The sequence below is a fragment of the Pteropus alecto genome, unplaced genomic scaffold (genome assembly GCF_000325575.1).
Source record: "Pteropus alecto unplaced genomic scaffold, ASM32557v1 scaffold33, whole genome shotgun sequence".
In the NCBI taxonomy this organism is placed as follows: domain Eukaryota; kingdom Metazoa; phylum Chordata; class Mammalia; order Chiroptera; family Pteropodidae; genus Pteropus; species Pteropus alecto.
Genome location: NW_006435762.1, coordinates 8,718,859 through 8,737,959, shown reverse-complemented (window position 1 = coordinate 8,737,959; position 19,101 = coordinate 8,718,859). Strand labels below are relative to the sequence as shown.

Sequence of the window (19,101 nt, the reverse complement as noted above, 5' to 3'; positions counted from 1 at the left end):
GGAAGGAAGGAAGGAAGGAAGGAAGGAAGGATCACCATTGAGGCCGATTGGAGTTCGGCGTTGACCCAATGGTAGGGGGTAGGGAGAAGGATAACAATGGCACAGATGTGTGGATGAAGCAGTGAAGAATCACAGGTCATTGAGATTTAATAGTTCATTAAAAATATGTTTTAGAAAGACAAAGAATACCCCAAGAAGGCCCATGTTCTCAGTGTTGTAACCAACACGAAGGGGCCAAAATGGCTACAAAAGGGCAAAAAGGCCACAAAAGGCCACCAAAAAGAGAATTCAAAAGGGCAAAAGAGAGGAGACCGGAAGGGCAAAAAGGGAGGAGAGTCCCAAAGGGCAAAAAGGACCTAGAAGTGGAACTGTCTGCCTTACGTATGGGCTGTGATGGGTGGTCAAAGGCATTCCTAGGTGATTGGCAAGTGAGGTCATTTTGATTGATACCTGGCTGCTATAACTTTGTCTAGTGCGTATGTGTGGACCCAGAATTCTACTACCACTAGGATGTTCTTTGGGCAGTCTCTGGGCTGGGCCCTTATTCCTTTGTTCCCCTTGTTGCTCATATCTGACTAGCTACCTAACACTATTACCGCAACTATCACTGATACTTACCAGTATTAGAACATTTGTTTTGCCAGGATTTCTGTTATGTGTTTTACTTGCATGGAAAGGGAGGGAGGGAAGGAGGGAAGAATAGGGAAAAGAAAGAAAGAATAAAAACCTTCTAGAACAAAGTGAAAAAGTAGTTCACTGTGAGTTAGATGCAGAAAGATTGCTTCTCAAGGACCAAGGACTGAGCATTTTTCTTGCATTTTCTTAATTGTACAAAACCCACTAGAAAACATCATGGATCACAAATAAAAAGGTAGAGGATCACAAATAAAAAGGTAGAGGAACTCTGCTGACTACCTTAATGAAATGACAATACCTCCAGGATACATTTTAAAAAACTTTTCTAAATTATTAACCTTGGGATTTAAACTGCATAAGTCAAAGCTCATGTCTCCAGAAGCTTTCATTGTCAAAATTTTTTTCATAGGAATCAATTGCCAGGAAAAAAAGCACAAAGCAATCTGCCAAAGAACTTCCTTTAATAGCCAGAGTTTCGAAGATGCAAACATCTTCTTAAAATGGTTGTTTCTTCTTTTAAATTGCATCCCACCTCCTTTCCTTGTGAGGGCAATGAGGGAAAATGTACAACCCTTGGAACACATAGGAAATATTTCAAAGCCTTTCTGGAGAGTTTCCAAATATTCTTAATTTTTTCTGTCAAAAATGTTCTAAGTACAAACCCTTATTGTATGAGAGTTCGGTTCTAGTCAAAAAGTGGGGTTCTGGAGCATCTCTCCATGCTCAGGGGAAGAGAAGAGAGTGGAGAAGATGGGAGCTTCCTAAGAAAAAGCCAGGCCCTAGTTGTGGAGGGGATACCCTGGGCACACCTCCCCACCCCGTTCTCCGGGGTATCAAGGAATGTTCTCTGGCACTAAAGAGAACTTCCAAAGATCAGGGTCATGTTTAACTTGTCTTTTCATTCCTAGTGCCTAGCATGATCTCTGATACCTAGCAAGCATTCAATAAATATTTGGTGAACAAATAAATGAATGGAGCTGAGATTTAGTTATTATATCTTAGATGCAAAGTGAGCATTTGGCCTCAATAACAAAGGAAAAAATCTAGAATTGGGGTACAAGATTGGAGCAAGACAAATGAGGGGCATTCTATATTAAGTTTCTGTAAATGCTTTTATTTGGAAACCTGTACATAGTCTCAGAGTCAGGAGCAAAAATGAGTCACCAAGCAGAGGTCAAAAGGATTTAGCTGATTAGGTAGCATTTTGAGTCAGGAAGCCAAGTTACTACTTTTAAATTTTTGTTTAACCAAATTGGAAAATGTTAATAGTAATAAATGATCTGATTTCATTCTTCATAGCTTATCTATATTACTTCACAAAGTTGTAGCAACCTTGAGCAAGACTGTCATCTCCCCTTTTGTCATCTCCTGTAATCAGTGAATGCACCTCCACGTGTCCAATGGCTTTATATTTTTCCCACTCACCCACCACTTATTTCCCCAGCCTTCCTGAGACGACACATCTTGCTTCAGACTTTCCCATTCTAAATGTCCCTATCTTGTTTCTCAGTCACCAGCATTCTGCTCTTGGCTGATGAGAGCTGCCTAATTTGTTAATCTGCTCATGTGTTCAGAGAAGTCATTAATGGTAAATCCAGGTAAAATATAGTTTTGTTTATCAGGGCCTTGTGGAGACTAGGTCTTTACCCAATGGAGTATCTTTAATCATAAAAATTTTCAAGTGAAGTAAGGCCACTGGGGAGGAGATCCTGGGGCAAGCTGAACTTTTGCTGCCCTTTAAATCACACCAGGAGAGACAGCCAATGTTTTTGTCTGATCTGGAGACCTGACTATCAAATCCTTTTTAAAAAGCGACTGTCCTGGTTGAATCAACACTGAAAGACCTCTCATCGCAAAACCTCGGCCCCAGGCCAGTCAAAAAGATAACAGTTGCATTAGTTGATATTTTTTTTCAAAAAGGACGCCTGAGTCATTTCCTTTTAGACCCTCTGACTCCTTTATTTCTGGTTATCTTCAATGTTTCTTATAAATTAATAGTTGAAAACACAATACAGTAGTCTGTTGTGTCCCTTATACACTCCTTTGAGAAAAAAAAAAAAAATCAACTTCTTTTAAAGAGCAAAATTGAACTTCCCCAAGATCGTAACTGTGATGAAGCCACAGCAGCCTTCATGGTTGCTCATGGCCAAAGGAGGGACACCCTGCCACAGTCCCAGAATCAGTTTGAAGGTGGTTATGCCCACAAAGCACTACAAAGTACTAGGTTTCCGAGTTAACAAAAGGAAAATGTTGATGACTATTTATGTAGGCCCATGAATTTTCCCCACTTTTCCTTTCTGTTGTCACTATTGTTACTTTATATCTTTTCAGAAACAATATGGAATATAAGTGAATTCACAGAAATATATATCCATATATCCACATATAAACATATACACATACATTCATATATATGTAAACTCAATACTCCTAGAAATATTCCCAAAGGAAGCTGCCTTTTAAATGTCTTCTCTTCAAAATAAAAAAGTAGGTTAGAGTCCTTGTTGCAGATTATAATAGTCTCACATATTCAGCAGACAAGTCTATAGAAACTCAACCAAATAGATTTTCCCTCTTGAATTGAATAACAACAACACAAAGACACTAGCCCTAATAAGGGACATTCTTAAACTAAACTCAGGCACTTTACAGAGGAAGATAAATGAGGTCAGTCTGGAGCCTACAGGCCAGAGCTAATCAACATATTCAGGGGTTCATCTTAACCAGCTGATTAAACTTGCTTACTTATCTGGTACCTCATGAAACCTATGGATCAGCCTTAGCAAACAGGATGAGGAATTAGACATACAATGGAGCATATCTGGGAAGCAGACCTGGAGAAACCAAGGCGACAGGCACAGTCCTTTATGAGCTCTGACACCTGAGGAAATCTCTCTACAACCCCACAGTTTACAAATAATTGTCAGTGTGATGGAGCTGAGTCATAAAGAAAAGGTTAGGTCATATCTGATAGACTCTGTTTATTAAGACAAGGAGGTGAATAATGCATTCTAGATAATTATTCATTAAAACTGGTTTTCAGAATTCTTTGATTCATAACATGTAACTTTAAAAATCTAAACATCGAAAGCATCTTATTCCTCAATGTTAACCAACACATGAAGTGTTAGTGTGTCAGCCAAGCAAGTTCAAGAATTGAGAGTAATAGAGGGAAAAACTGTCAAAGCCTCCTCTATTATTTTTATTCACTTTTGTTACTTCAAAGTGCTTAGAGCATTTTTAAATTCAGAGGACCTGTCTTAATAAATATTAGATAAGCAAGTTTTCAAATTAATGTATTAAACATTGAAGAATAATGCTTCTAAAATGCTTCAAGATATTTATTTCAGTCATTTATCCAAGTATACCAGGCATAATTTCTTGGTTCTAGGATACATTGGCAAAAATTTCTCATTTACCCAAACGACATCCTCCTAGCTCCGTCAATTTTGCTTTTGCCAAAGGCCTATGTAAAAAAAAATCTTTTGCTTATCGAACTCATGTATATTCTAAATCAACCATGTATATATAAAGTAGCAGTTGTATCAAGCAGAGACCTCAAGGACTATCCATGTCAACCCAGACCCATCCATGATCACCAGGGCTCAGAGCCTAGCTGCAAGGAAACAGGCAAACACATAGTCACTGCCGCAGAGCAATTGCTATATTAGAGCTGTGAACACAATATCTGTTACGAGAGCAGTGACATGGATTTGGTGTGTGTACGTATGTTCATATGCATATCTTACATGTATGAATGGAGACAGATACTTGATATGTTTTGACTCCAGTGACAGTTAAATAATATTGATGTTCTCCATGAAAATAAAAATACACTATAGTAATTTTGGATTGTAGCATCTACCATCAGGTAAACCTACTGGAAACCATGTTCCGCCACTTATCAGCTGTGCAAACTTGAAGACGTCACTTGACCTCTTTGAGCTTTCTTTTTCACCTATATAAAAAAGGTAATTGTACCTAACTTAGAGAGTTATTAAAGCCCTTCCTAGAGAAGAATCAAAAATCATTAAATATGTTTCTTTATTATTGGTATGTAAACATCCTTTAAAACAGCGGTTCCCAAACTTTTTGGCACCAGGGACCAGTGCTCCTATGAGAATCTAGTGCCTGATGATCTGAGGTGGAGCCTAAGCGGTGATGCTAGTGCTGGGGAGTGGCTGCAAATACAGATGAAGCTTCACTGGCTCGCCACTTACCTCCTGCTGTGCAGCTCCTAACAGGCCATGGGATTGGTACCAGTCCATGGCCCGAGAGTTGGGGACCCTAGCTTTAAAATAGTTCATGCTTGCCAGACGTTAAGAACATTCTGTTTTTCATTCTAAAATTTGGTCTAAAATGTGTTCAAGAATGTAAACAAGGAAAGGTTGAGCTCTTCAGATATACAGGTAAGCATGCCCCAAAGGAGAACAACAAACAGCCAGGCAGCGGTAAGAACTCCAGCTTTTGTGGAAGCTCTCCTGAGTGCCCAGATATTTTTAGATTATTTTTAAAATGGAAAACACACACACACACACACACACACACACACACACACACGAATAGAATAAACATCCAGAAATATTTTGCTTCAATTTTACATGGGTTATTTTTATAGATCTGTCTTGCTGTGTGGATTTCATTGAGATGAAATGAATCCATGATATTGCTTCCATGGCAACCTGTTTCTTTGTGATTGGCTGAGTGGTATCCAGGCGCTTCCATAATACCCCAGAAAGTACAAGTACTGTTAATATTTAACAGATGCCGTAAAACCTACCAATCTCATGGTATTTGTTATGCAACTCACTATTAATAAAGAGATTCAGATCCATCCTAACATTTTCTCACCCTCTAAATATCCTTGGGAGATTGTTTTCCTTGTTAAAACCTGACATACAGAGAAACTAGAGTGGGGAGGGGGAATGGAGGACAGGACCCAGAAGAAGGGGCAAAAACCTTGAAGGTGTGAGAAGATAAAATCTTATCATACTTGTAATTGCAGATGGCCTCCATTTCATTTGTTTTGTGTCAAGATAGAATGGGTTTAAAAAGAGAAGAGTGATTGCTCAAAAGAAATGTTTTGCCATTTTACATTTATTCATGATTAAGAAAGAAAGCATCATGTACCTAAGAAAATTTATATAGCCGTGAGCGTGCCGGTGTGACTGACCAAGTAAAATGAGGTAACTGATACAAATTAAATGGCCCAAAGGAGACAATATGTATTTATCAGTGTTCATGAAAAATTGAGTTTTTAGAGCATATATGATTTGAAACTCCCAGTGTGTCTTGAATTCAGAAAAGCAAACATATTTTTTAAAAAGTCTGAACTTGCAAAAGAGTTAAATTTCCAGGTAATAATTTTTTCTGTAACCCCTACACTACCTGGATACTTGAGACTCCTCCTGGATATTTAAAGTTTTATTTTCACCAGATCAAGAGCAAATCTATAACTTAATAGGAAGCGAGGGAAGTGAAAAGTAGTGAGGGGTTTTAATATTTGCATATATTATAATTCTACTTTAAGATATTCTTATTTGAACGTCTTATTTAAGATTTTCTCAACTCCCAGCAGAGGATACAATTTGAAAACCTATACATATATGTTTAGGTTAAAAACCTTTAAAATGATAAGGGGGAAATTACTATACTTTGAGCTTATATATAAATGACTCTATAGAGATGTGTTGATTTTGTGTATAAATCAAACGAAAATCATGTTAGCAAGTGCTACTGGGGAAAATCCTGGGACTATATCTAAAGTTGATATTTGCTGATAGCCCAGTAAGATAGCTGTCCATGTGCTTCTTATAAATCTTCCAACTGATATAATAGGATAAGTTTAAAAATGTATATAGAATAGTACCTCAGCTATGACAAATTAATGTAAATTTATAAAAGACTAAAAAATTATATATCAAAATATTAACCATGATTAGCTATAGGGGCTTATAGTTGATTGGGGGGGGGTTCTTTTAATTTATATCTTACTCTCCACATTTTTCATACATGCTATTTAAAAAGGAAAAAATTATTTTTAAAGAAACTATCAATGCCTTTTAAATTTCTCTTTATAAAGACAATTAAACCTTAAACAGATAAAGAGACTTTATACATTTTAAAGCGTTGTGCATCCATTATCTCATTCCAGGCACACAATTGCCTGGAAGGAAGATATCACAGAGAGTGGAGTCTCACTTACAGATAAGGTAAATAAAGGCCAGAGGTCAGCCAACTTTGAAGGATGGCAGAGGACATTAGAGGCAGAGCAGGGAGAAAATGTCCAGCATCCTGGGGCCCCTTGTCTCACAACACTTAGATTATATATGAGAGATATTATACTGATAGTTTTTGTAGCTTTTTAAACTAAGTTATAAGTCTATTTTCATGTCTTAATATCTTACATTCTATTTCTGCATGTAACACACTGCTAAGAATCAAGCAGATGCTTAATAAACATTTGTTGATTAATTTGCAACAATCCTTTTCTCTTTGCATTTTTTTAAAACTCACCTGTGCAGCCGAACATATTTGCTAAAGAACTGACAGCACCTCAACCAATCTTTTCTTTAAACTATTGCCCAAAGTTTGAAACTCTGAGGTTTTAAAATGTGTATACTTTCCTGGCCATCCATGCAGTTTTAGGGGAAAGCATATAAGAAAAGAATGACATGAATATTCATCTAAGCAATTTTTAAAGAGCAAGGTCTAGGAAAGGGCAAGGGCAATGCATCAGTGTCAGCTCACCAGGCCCATGGGAAGGGAGTGGAGAGAAGGAGCAGGAAAGGCAAGTACTTCCTAACCTAGCCACGTTTCCAGACTAGCCCCCAAGAGAGATCAGCAGTCAGGACAAATGGAGTTCCAAGGGATAGTCAGTCCCAAGATGCATGATAGAGAAGGAGAGAAATGAAGAAATGAACATTCCAAGATGCCAGAAGGGAAGGGAAATGACCTAGAGTTTCAAAGTTCCTTTCCTGGGTTGCTCTTTTGTCATAAGGGATCCGCATCAGCAGAGCAAACATACTGAGTAAATGAGAAAAAGTTGCCCCTGCCTCCCAGGAGACACAGTCTTACACCAAAGTGCAAAGCTTGGCAAGTGGACTGCGGGTTACATTACATTCTCACTTGTTCCCGGACCAGAGACTCTCATGTAGTAAGCAACCTGCACTACTGTATACCACAGCCCTGCTCATAAACCGGAAACATAATCAAGCTGGGCCTGCCTCTCACTGGAAGGTATTTTTGACTCTTTGACCACAAAGTATCCTTCAGTTAATTGATTCACAGACACAAACATCTGATATATAGCAGAGACAGAGATGATTTCTAGCCTCCAGAAGTAAATGAACTATGTCCCTAGTTAAAAAGAAATGGATACCCTCTTCATGGGGTACTGTAATGAATGAATAAGATAATATATATCAAGCACAGAGCACAATACTTAGCATAAATCATTCAGTAAAATGTTGGTTCTCTGCCATTTTCCCTCTACTAATACTAAAACTATTTAGATAAAGCTGCTGTTACAGTGGCATTTTTTTAAAAAATCCAACTCTTTCTTGCCATAAATCCCAAAGCCTTCATATTTCCCCACATAGAAACAAACTTTATTGCCTCCCCCACCACTATCTTATACACCAAGTACATTTTCGAGCAGCAGGCAGAATGCCATAGACACTGAACCCATCTGGAAGAACTGCAGATTAGTTTTGCATGAAATGTTAGTCCAAAACTCAAAGTCAGTTCTGACTTTACATTTTATAATGAAACTAAAATTTGGCCCACGTTTGCAAAAATTTTGCCAGCATTTGCTATGGACCTATGAATGTCATTAACCCATGGATTTGAACCCATCTCAAAGGAAAAAGATTCCAGATCTGTTCAGAGCCAGGCAGAAGTCAGGCATAGCTCCCAAATGTCACTTTGAACACTGACCTCCCCCCCAAAATAAGCAGTTGACGCACAAGACTGTGCGGGAAAAATGTGCCGAGTCATATCTTGCAATGAACTTGGGTCACAGTCCTTCCTGCAGCTTTTCTCTCTCTTCCAAATGACAGATCAGACATTTCTGAATGTTTATCATGGCTTCCGAGGAAGCCGTGAGTTTTCTCCTTCCCTATATAGCTTTTCTAGTTAAAAACCTGTAAATGTGTACAGAATCCACCTGACACAGTGTAAAGAAGACAACCATGCTTTGTTAGTATCCCCAATCTTGGCATTGATGCCATGCTGGCATAAATTGACACTGTTTTCAAAATACCCTTTCCCTCTCCCTAAGGCAGCTGCTGCCCTCTTAGAAATTCTGAACCTGAAATCTCACAAGTAAACAGTGCCTCCCAAGGTGTTTATATTTTAACAAAATATCAGGTAGCCAGATTTTTCTGACCTAGTAGCTTTAGCCAGGGGCACTTTCTAGAAGATGATAATCAAAGGCAGTGAATTAACATGTGGTATCATAATAAGTGGGAAATTATATAAATAAGAGAATTTTTATCATCAAGGCAAGTTTGAAAATAATGAAGGATATTATACGGAACACAGGTCAAAAACCAGAATTAAGCAATCCAAATCAGGACAAAAACGTATGTAACACAACAGAGGGTACAAGAATTTTAAAGCTAGAGAAATAAAACTAGACTCTTTTAAGGTTCCCAACAAGGTGGGGGAGGGAAAAGATAATAGAAAACAAGACTTTATGTTTCCTTTGGGTCCTCTGAGTTGCAACATCCTCCCTGCTGAGTATACCAGGTGAGATGAGGTCCTTCAAGATGACAGGCAGAGAGAAAAACAGGGCCTTGGCTTTGCCTCCACCCTTTGGCTCTCACCCAGTAGTGGATGCTCTCTGCATGTGATCAACTGTTTAGAACTCACGAAGGACACAAGTACCTCTTTGTAAACAACTCCAAACACTTGAGTCTCACCTTTACTCATGCCCATAAGTAAATTAGTGGTCACTACTATGATGCTATTAAAAAACTAAAATAAATAAAATAGATGTATGTATAATCTTAACCAAATTTCATTGTTTGTATGTGACTTATCTGCCCCGTCACACACTTGAAACCCCAGGTTCAGGTCAAATCCCTGCTTTGTCATCTACAGATCCTAGTTCGGCACCTTGAGTAAAGGAAATGTTTTAACATCCCTCCATCTATTCACACTATATCCATATATTTTCCTAAGTTTAAAATTGTTACTTAGTTCAGAACAAAATGATAGCTATTTGAAATGCAGAAGAGAATCGTTTCAGCACCATTCTGTTTTATCTCTGAATGTATGTCTGCACTCATTCATTCCACAAGGATATGCATGGGAAATTTTCTAGATTTCCCTAGGATACCAGAGTAAAGACAACATAATCTCCGCTCATTAGAGTCTAGTTAGGGAGACAACAAAGTGAACAAATTATTGAAATAACGTAATGATAGGGCAGTTTTTCCTCTAAAATGGTTTAGAAAGAGGGCAATGTGTGCTTCCAGATCAGAAATTATTAATCGGCCTCGCCTGCAGATCCGTGAACTCTGGGTTCCCAGGGAAGATACAGTCACAGAGATGTGGCCAGACATACACACAGTCTTCACGACTTAGAGATTCTATTACATTCAGCACAGATTTCCATGCACGTGGCAAGTGTTCTGTATTTGCTGCACAAAGGAAAGGTGGGCTGGGAAAGACAATTTTTGAGCTGTAAGCTCTTTGAATAGGCTATGAAAGCACAAATGTGAATGATGCCTACTTTTCTGGTGAAAAAAATCCTAGTTCCTAGTTAGCCTTCTGTGGGCAGGGGAACCCTTCCTAGGAGTTAGGCCGGCCCAAGTCTATCTTGTTGTACCATCTGAGTTCCAAGAGAGACAGTCCACTAACATAAACGCTAGAAGGTTAGAGTATTGCCTCAATTATCTTTGTGCTATTCCCAGGGACTAGACAATGTCTGATGTATATTAAGCCCACAAGGAAACTTTGTTGAATGAATAAAGCAATGAATGAATCAGGAAGAGACCTAAAACACTGACTCTAAAGAGAAGATATCAAACATAGACCAAAGGCCACACAAAGTAGAAAGGGTCTTCTGTACTCTTTTATCATGTTAAAATTTATACCACCATCCCCCTGTAAAAGGACTGTGTTCCAATACAGTCCTTGGCCTTGAACCTTCCCCTTGGGATGAGTGAGACGAGAAATCAGAGCTTTGCCTAGAGATACGGGTATGTGTAATAAGTTTATTTTAAATATATGCTCAAAGTATTGCTGGGAATACAGCAGAGAACAGGAGAATGCATTTAGTTCATTCAGCCTTAAGGTTAAAGAAGGTTTCTTGGAAATGAGGCCATCAGAGCTATTTACATTCCACATGAACCACAAAGCCTGCCCTTGGAAGAACTTTGCACTTGGAGTTAAAGAAGAGGACAATGAGAAAGATAACTTCACACTTCCCCCTACGAAAAAGAAAAAAGAAAAAAAAGAAAAGAAAAGATAAAACAAACAACAACAAAATTAGCACAGACATCAAAGACTGTTCCCTGGCGACATAACCCTTAACTTATTCATGCTGGTAGCTTACTCAGCAGTTCAAGAGTAAAAAGATTTAAAAAATCAAGAAAAAATAAAAATGACAGGAGACACAGTCTGAAATTTTAACTATGTAGGTTTATTGTGAAAGAATGAGAGATAATTTTCCTACCTCCACCTCAAGGGGAGAGCAAGGATTTATGACAAGGAAGAGAATTTCCACAAGTTTAGGCTCCCAAAGTAAACAGCTGGATTGTTTGAGAAGGGGAAAGCTCTGAAGTTTCCAGAACGCATGGCTCTATTCCAGTGGATCTTAATGCTCCATGCACTTTGGGACTGCTAATAAGGGAATATGAAGCCGAGGTCTAAGCCCTGGGCCCTCTGGCCCAGAAGGGATCAAAGATCCTGTGGCCATGCTGGACATGTGAACTGTGGCACCAAGTCCACATGATTCCCATGGAGCATTTCAGCAGCGAGACCAGTGGCCCTTCTTCAGATTTTCTGGATGGCTTAAGACTTTCGTTTTCCTTGAATGACCAAAGGAAGTTTTAGGCCAAAATGGATGAGATTAAATTCCCAACAACCTTGCAGGGGAGAAAAGGGAATAGAGCCAGATTTATTTAAACATAAAGAAATATAAAAATTCCTGCTCCCAGAGTTGAGGATCAAATTCATACCTATTATGTAAGTTTGACCAAAGTTTAAGAACAAAATCAACCTTTTAAAAAGCAAAAACAAGCCCCTAGATCTTTGTAAATGAACAGCAGAACTCCACATGCTCCAGATACCCATATTTACCTCAGACACAGCAAGTCAACTGGAAAACTGGCCAAGCTTGTTAAGTTCACCTAATTTCTAACCTTCTGAGAACTAGAAGAATGTCTGGCTCACACAGCTTCAGTTTCTGGCCTGAGATGACTCACGGACTTCTCCCTTTAATAACCATTTGAAAAAAGAGGAGAAAAAAATCCACACATGAAAATTCCCTCTTTGGCCAATCACCCACTTTACTAACTAAATAGAACAGAGTTTAATGTTTAAATGGAACTAATGTTACATGTCGACATTAAAACTTATGTTTTCTTTTGCATTTTTTTTCACGATATATATTAACAATGTCTAAGGGAGCAAAAATTCCTTAGGGACATTTGATTTTTCTAGATAGCAGGCATTCATTGCTTCTGGAATGTTTCATGCAAGGTAGAATTTCTGGCTTACTGTGACCGAAAAGAAAGCATTTGTAAATCAAAACAGAGAGGGAACTACAAAATGAATTCCAATGAAACATGAGCAAGCGAGCACATTTAAGCAGGCTTTGTTATGACTTAGCATTCAAGGGATGAGAGAAAAAAATAAACAGCAAGCGTCCGATTGTTAAATCAGGACTTCTCAGCTCCCCTGTCCTGGAATCAATTTGCCAAATGCCCTTTTTCTTTTCTAATCCCATTTTTCAATATCTCATAACTCGAACCTGATTGATCACTTGGTGACATCAGCCTGAACTCATTAGGCTAATTAAATTAGAATTATGTGGTGGAGGATCAGGCTCACTTAGCTCTGACAATGCCATGCCCAACTGGGCTTCCGTGCATTCCACTGCATAGTTTCATTTCAAGGGCTCTGACCTTGCATGGGCGCTTTGATTTTTTAAAGGGGACACGTTACTGCTCAGAAAGACTTTCTCGGGACACTGTAGGCAAGGGGAAAAATGGAGTAAAACCCAGAGCAATCTGACAAAAATAGAATGCCATATCACTCAGACCCTAAGGCAGCTCACACATACGTTGCCATATTTTAAACATGAAGAAATAGACGCTGTCTTAACAGTCTGGTCATGTTAGGATAGCAGTTCCCAGAGAGCCCTCCTTTCCTGGTGAATGGCTGGAGAGAAGCATTGTTCTGAGGAAGGCTCTAATGGAGTCTTTGGCAAGATTGCAACAGGCAGCATGCAAGGTTCTGCAGGGATCACCTGAGGGACAGGACGGGGGCTAAGGTTCCCACGTGCTTGCTGGAGGTATCCTGGTGAGGGGCTCGATCAGCCTGCAGGAAGGAGGGACTTTCCCAAATTGCTGCACAGAGGGGCCACATTTGTGCAGTTTGTCTAGAGGGGATGTATTTCTTTATCTGCAAAAAGGCACCATATACATTAACAGCCTGAGAGCGGGGTAATAAGTAGAGTAGATAATGATTTATAATCCAAAACCTGACAACGCTGAGACTAGAAGAACAGTGACTTTTAGGAAGTATCTTGAATTCACTTTGGCCCCTAAAGGGTCTTTGTTCCACCATCTGCAACCCCGGGTTATTGGATCTCTTGGGGAAAGCCAAGCAGGGATTCAATGTCAGCCCTGGGTTTCCTGCAGGACAGGGTAAGAGTGCGGACAAAGGCAGGCAGGGGCGTGGGGCTGACATGTGTGTCTTTCTCCAGTGCTTCTATGACTAAGAAAGCAGGCATACGTACCTGTAGCATAAGGGTTTTCCCTGTGTTAGGCATTGTCAGACCCTCATGTGCTGAGAAGGTCTTACACCACCACATCTGTGGCCCCTTTGCCATCTTCTAGTGCTGCTTCTCACACCACTACCACCACTCTCTAATCCATACTATTCAGCTTATCATAATCAAGAATGTTAAGAGAAGCAATAGGGAAATTATTTTATCCTTAAAATAAAGTTGATTGCCATTTTGAGCAACAAAATAAACAAAATAGTTGTATACTCTTATACTCCACCACACACTGCTAGACTCATAAATGGGTAACCAGGTATCACCCCCCATAATATTTACATATATGGGCCCCAGAGAAAATACCAACTAGAAGCCTGTCACTTCCAAATCCTTTTGTGAAACGAACTATAATTAAAAATAAATAAATAAATGATGACTGCAAGACCACAGAACAGGTAAATGTGTCTTACACCATCCTCGAACACTGGAAAGGTTAGGCAATAAACCGGGAAGCCCCCACAGAGTCACAAAAGAGTGGTCTGGCTTTTTAAACGTCGTACATCAGACACACCGAGGAGAAACACTATAAGGCAGCCAGGATGAAACGAGTAAGCTAGAAGTGTTTACTCATCACCTAATTTCTCTCTTGTGGAAAGTGTTCCAGTGACTGCTACTGAACAAAGCGAAAATTGTTCCTAAGGAACACTGGATTCAAGTGAACCAGTGGAAGAACATTTAAAAGGGTATTTTGTCTGGGAGTAATTACAGATTTTCTAAGCTCCATTTCTAATAACGGTTACACAGGTGACTGGTAAATCAATAGAGAAGAATATGTGAAGACTATTATAATAGATGGAACATTTTAGCCAAATAATAACAAGCCATTCCTTCCTCAGGCAAAAGAAGCCAACTAGTTGAATGTGGTAGGAAAGTAAAAATTCAGAACCTCAATCACATGGAGTCACACAGGCATTTCTGGCTCAGGATGAACTTGAAAAATATAATAAAGAAAACTCTACAATGAGCAACAGATTTGTGAGTTCAGAATGTCCATTTGCCCTCAAAATACCTTCTGGAAATAGATTTTTACTATAGTTTGGACAATTTGCTGTCCTGTCTCCTATCTCTAGAAAGTTAAACTGGATTATCTAGCTATAAAGGAAAAGAGTATTTTTTTTATACCTTGATACTTTTATGTTTCTATTTAATATTTTCTCAACTGTGAATATTGAGTGCCTTGTATTGATAACCAGATCATATTTAGAGTGCTGATGCTCAAGATGCTATGCAGAAGACATGATGAAAACTAACTAAATTGGCAAAGTAGAGTAAAAGGTAGGACAATTATCCAGTGAATTTGGGAAGCTTTCTGAAAATGAAAGCATTTCCATCGGAAGAATTCTAAGCATAAATTATTTTTGGAAATGTCTTGAGATCATGGAAGAGGAAAAAAGGAGAGAATCTGGAAGAAACCTCTGTAAATAGCTGTCTAGAATTGATATGGTTTAAACTCTCCATATAATTCAGCTTATAATAATCAAAAATGTTAAGGGGAGAGGAGAGTAACAAGTGATTACTTAAAAACAATGTCGCTTCTCAATTTGAGTGACAAAATCAACAGAGTAGTAATGGATTATCACCTAAAATATAAAGCACATAACCATGAGTATATATTGATATTAAATTTAAAAGACTGGATGGATGGATGGATGGATAAGAATAGACAAATCTCCCTTGTAGAATTCTAAATAATTTATGTAGGTACTTCTCCCTTAAGGAGGTGAAGCATAATTCCACATTCACTCTTAAGTATGGGCAGTGTATTATAACTTCCTTCCAAAGATTACAGCATGGAAATAGGGGGAGAAGTTAGCTTGACAGTAAAGAAATCGGGTAAACACTACCTCAGTCAGATTATTAAGGCAAATATCAACCGTGATAGGTCGCATTGACAGCATGTACTCTTGATAAAATGTGATAAATATGGTACTTCTGTGGTTTTCTTCCCAAAACTCACAATCCCAGTCCACTCATAAAGAAACATCAGATACATCTCCATTAAGGGATATCTATGAACTACCTGACCAGAATTCCCCAAAACTGTCAAGATCTTCAAAAACTAGAAAAGTCTGAGAAACTGTCATAGCCAAGAGGAACCTAAGGAGACACGAATACTGAAGGTAATATGGTATCTCACATGGGATTCTGGAATGGAAAACAGACATTAAGAAAAAACTAAGAAAATTTGAGTAAAGTATGGACTTTAGTTAAAAGTAATATATCAATATTGGTTCAAATTCAAATGTGCCATACTAATATCAGATGATAATACAAGGTGAAACTGGGTGATAGATTTATGGGAACTCCCATACCATATTTTCATTTTTTTTCTGTATTTTTAAAAACTACTCTAAAATAAAAATGTCTTTTCAAAAATAAAAAAGAAAGTTTGCTGTGGCTAAAAAACAAACAAACAAAAAATTGTAGTATAAGAGGTAGGCACTAAAAGGTCATAAAAGTTAACAGTCAAAAGTAGAAACTCTCAACCCATTGGAGCCTGGAGTGTCAGCACTGGCTGCGGAAAAAAAGTCAAAATTCATTTTCTAAATGGCAGGGAGAACTGTTTCAAACAATGTGCTAAGAATAGCTGAGAGGTATTCATAAGCACAATTAGCACCTTGACTGACAGGAAGCCAAAAATAAGCTGTCTGTGGGAGAAGAGCAGGCCAGAGTCACAAACAGGTCCTGGGATGGCATCTAAAACCAGGCAGAGCAACCAAGGAAAGGAAAAGAGTCCAGGTTTCTAACAAGAGCTCCTGTGTTCTGTGTTCTCCTTGGTGTTTCTAATTAGAAAGAGGAGTTAAATTTTTTTTCCTACAAAATTGTCATGTTGACATTTTCGTCACTTTTATAAAGGTTTCTATGTCTAGATACAGGCTGCCCTGCTTCTCACTACCTTAAATTTTGCCTAAAAACTTACCTAAAAGCAGCTCCTTGCCATGCTGGGTCTGACCAGCCTTCTGTTTCAGCAGCAGATTCTTTATTTAGAGAAACTGAATCATCCATTTCTCACCTTTCTTACCAGTCAAGTATTTTTAACTTACTGTCAGCTATGGAGTGAACATAGAGTCTATAAGGAAAAAGAGTTGATTTTCCACTTTTCCTCTTTGGGCTTCTGAATCCAGGAATGCATTACAGCAAAAAAGGAGGATTTTTTTAATGTAAGAATAATATTAGTTTAACATTTTTCTCCATTTTGTTAAGTGCTCAAATGAGTCTTGACTACTTAAACAGGGACCATTTCTTACCTGGAGGCAGCTTCTCTGTACTGTCCTAAGTACAGAAAATGTGAGCAGCAGTCTTGAGCTCTCCAACAGGCACCGGGGATAGCAAGGTCATGGGCATATATCCAGCTCCCTCGACAAGAAGGAGCTGGCCCAAAGGTGCATGTCCGTGGACCTGTGCTGCTGGACCTCAAAGATCTGGGATGGTGAAGCGACAGAGCTTGAACTGGTGTTTAAGAGCAACCAGATACTGATACCCATGAAACTAAACTTCGTGGAAACAGTTCGTTCCAACATCTTAAAGACACTGTCCAGGTTCCATTAGGTTCTTAAGTCCACACTGAGAAAATGGAAGTAGGGTGTTCAAAGAAACTGATTGAATACAAAGAGAGAGGCATGTTCTCGTCATCAGTGTAAGTGGGTAAAATGTCAATTAAAGACACTTCAGAAAGACTTTTGGTTCTCCTTTTGCTGTTATTTACATGATTGACAAAGAACAGATTTCACAGTCAGAGACAGAAAAGGATATGGCAATGGCTGGATATTGCAGAATGATGAAATTCAGATAATACAGTTGTGTGTGGCGCAGTGAAAAATGGAATAAACTATGCCTTGGAACGGAATGCCAGGGAAAATACCAAAGCTGATTAAGGTAATGATGAACAGATATGCTAGCCGAGCACATTCTCCACGCCCAGGACCATGGCCACAAAGGATAGCAGAAGGAAGTTAAGATGAGAAAAGGTCACATAAAAGGTGACCAGTGTGAGGTGCTAAAGGTAAAGGGGCTTGAAGACAAGCACTAGAGAAGGATCTGACAAAGAAGGCAGGGTGATAGCCATTGAAGAAGAAAACAGTGAAACCTCAGATATGCAAGTTTGAAGAAAAGCCCCCAAATATCTGGTCTGTCTTCAGAGTCTTTGGTGACATATTGGATGGCAAAGCCAAACTCTTCTATTAAAAGAAAGTAAATAATTGTAGTAAACACATATAGAAATTGCTATATGCCAGTTAATACATATGCTGTATTAACTCAGCACCTACAATAATCCTGTGAAATACAGACTTATTGTCCCTATTTTATAGATGAGGAAACTGAGGCATAGAGGTCAGATGACTTGCCCAGTGTTGCACAGCTAATAGGTACGTTCTTAGCCATCATATGCTGATTTACATCACACAAAAGCTGTCCGCCACCAGGAAAGAACATGCATATTTGGCTTAGAACTGTGTTGTGATCTAAATTATTTTAAAGTGAACAGTTTGGAACCATTCGTTTTTCCATATCTGTTCTTTCACTCAACAATGCCACAAATATCTATTGAATACATACTATGCTTTATGCACTATGCGGGAGTTGCAGATACAAAAATCCATGTCTTCCTGAGTATTCATTGTAGTGAGGGGAAACAAACAAAATAAAAAAGTAAGTAAAAAAATATATAGTATATTATATGGTAATAAGTTCAGTGGAGAGAAAGCAGGGAAGAGAGATGAGGCCTAAAGGAGGGAGGGAGCGAGACATGCATACACTTGGAGGAAAGTTCTCCAGCCATAAATATCCTTAGGTCAGAATGGGACAAATTGTCCAGGGGGATTTTGTGGCTAGAGTGGATTTATATTTGGTTAAGTCCTTACGCTAAGTCTCAGAATGATTTTTACTCCATATATAAATGAAGAACAGTCACTGAATTACACACATTTCACATACTGTTCTACATAGAAGGAGTTCCTTTTGCATATCATCCTTCCAGAAATAACTCAAAAGGCCACCAACTCCTCCCACATTCTTCTTTCATCTCTTGCCATAAGTAGTACGTGCCTTTTCCAAATTACTCCGGGTATTTTCTACTTCCTATTTTACTTTAGATTAGAATTACTTTTATGCCTTGTCTCCCTCTAAACTGTGCATTCATCAATGGCAGGAAATGGACCTGGTTCATTGTTTATTCTCTATAGAGTTTAGCCTTGGTCACTTAGTAAGTGTTCAGTAAATATTTATTAAGAAGTTTCGACTGTGTGTTTTCTATCAAATTAAGCTTCGAATTAGAATAGCATTAATTTCACATCTGTATTTTATTACAACATTTTAACCATACTTTCTCGAATTTTGGGTTGCTTAATAATCACAAAGGTTTTGCCAAAATATTACAACTCATTAATATGTAAAGTTTCAAGCTAATATTTTAAGCACCATTGATTTTAAGGAGTAACACATTTTTT

At 38.5% G+C, this 19,101-nt stretch overlaps 1 long non-coding RNA gene across 2 annotated transcripts in view; it reads right to left on the bottom strand.

The window, feature by feature from the left end:
• Window positions 1–13,546, bottom strand: part of LOC112479034 — a 169,622-nt gene extending 156,076 nt beyond the window's left edge. For both annotated transcript variants that reach the window (XR_003046025.1, XR_003046026.1), the window contains exon 1: window positions 11,947–13,546. This is a non-coding gene — a long non-coding RNA (uncharacterized LOC112479034). The remainder of the gene's footprint in view (window positions 1–11,946) is intronic.
• Window positions 13,547–19,101: the final 5,555 nt, after the last annotated feature.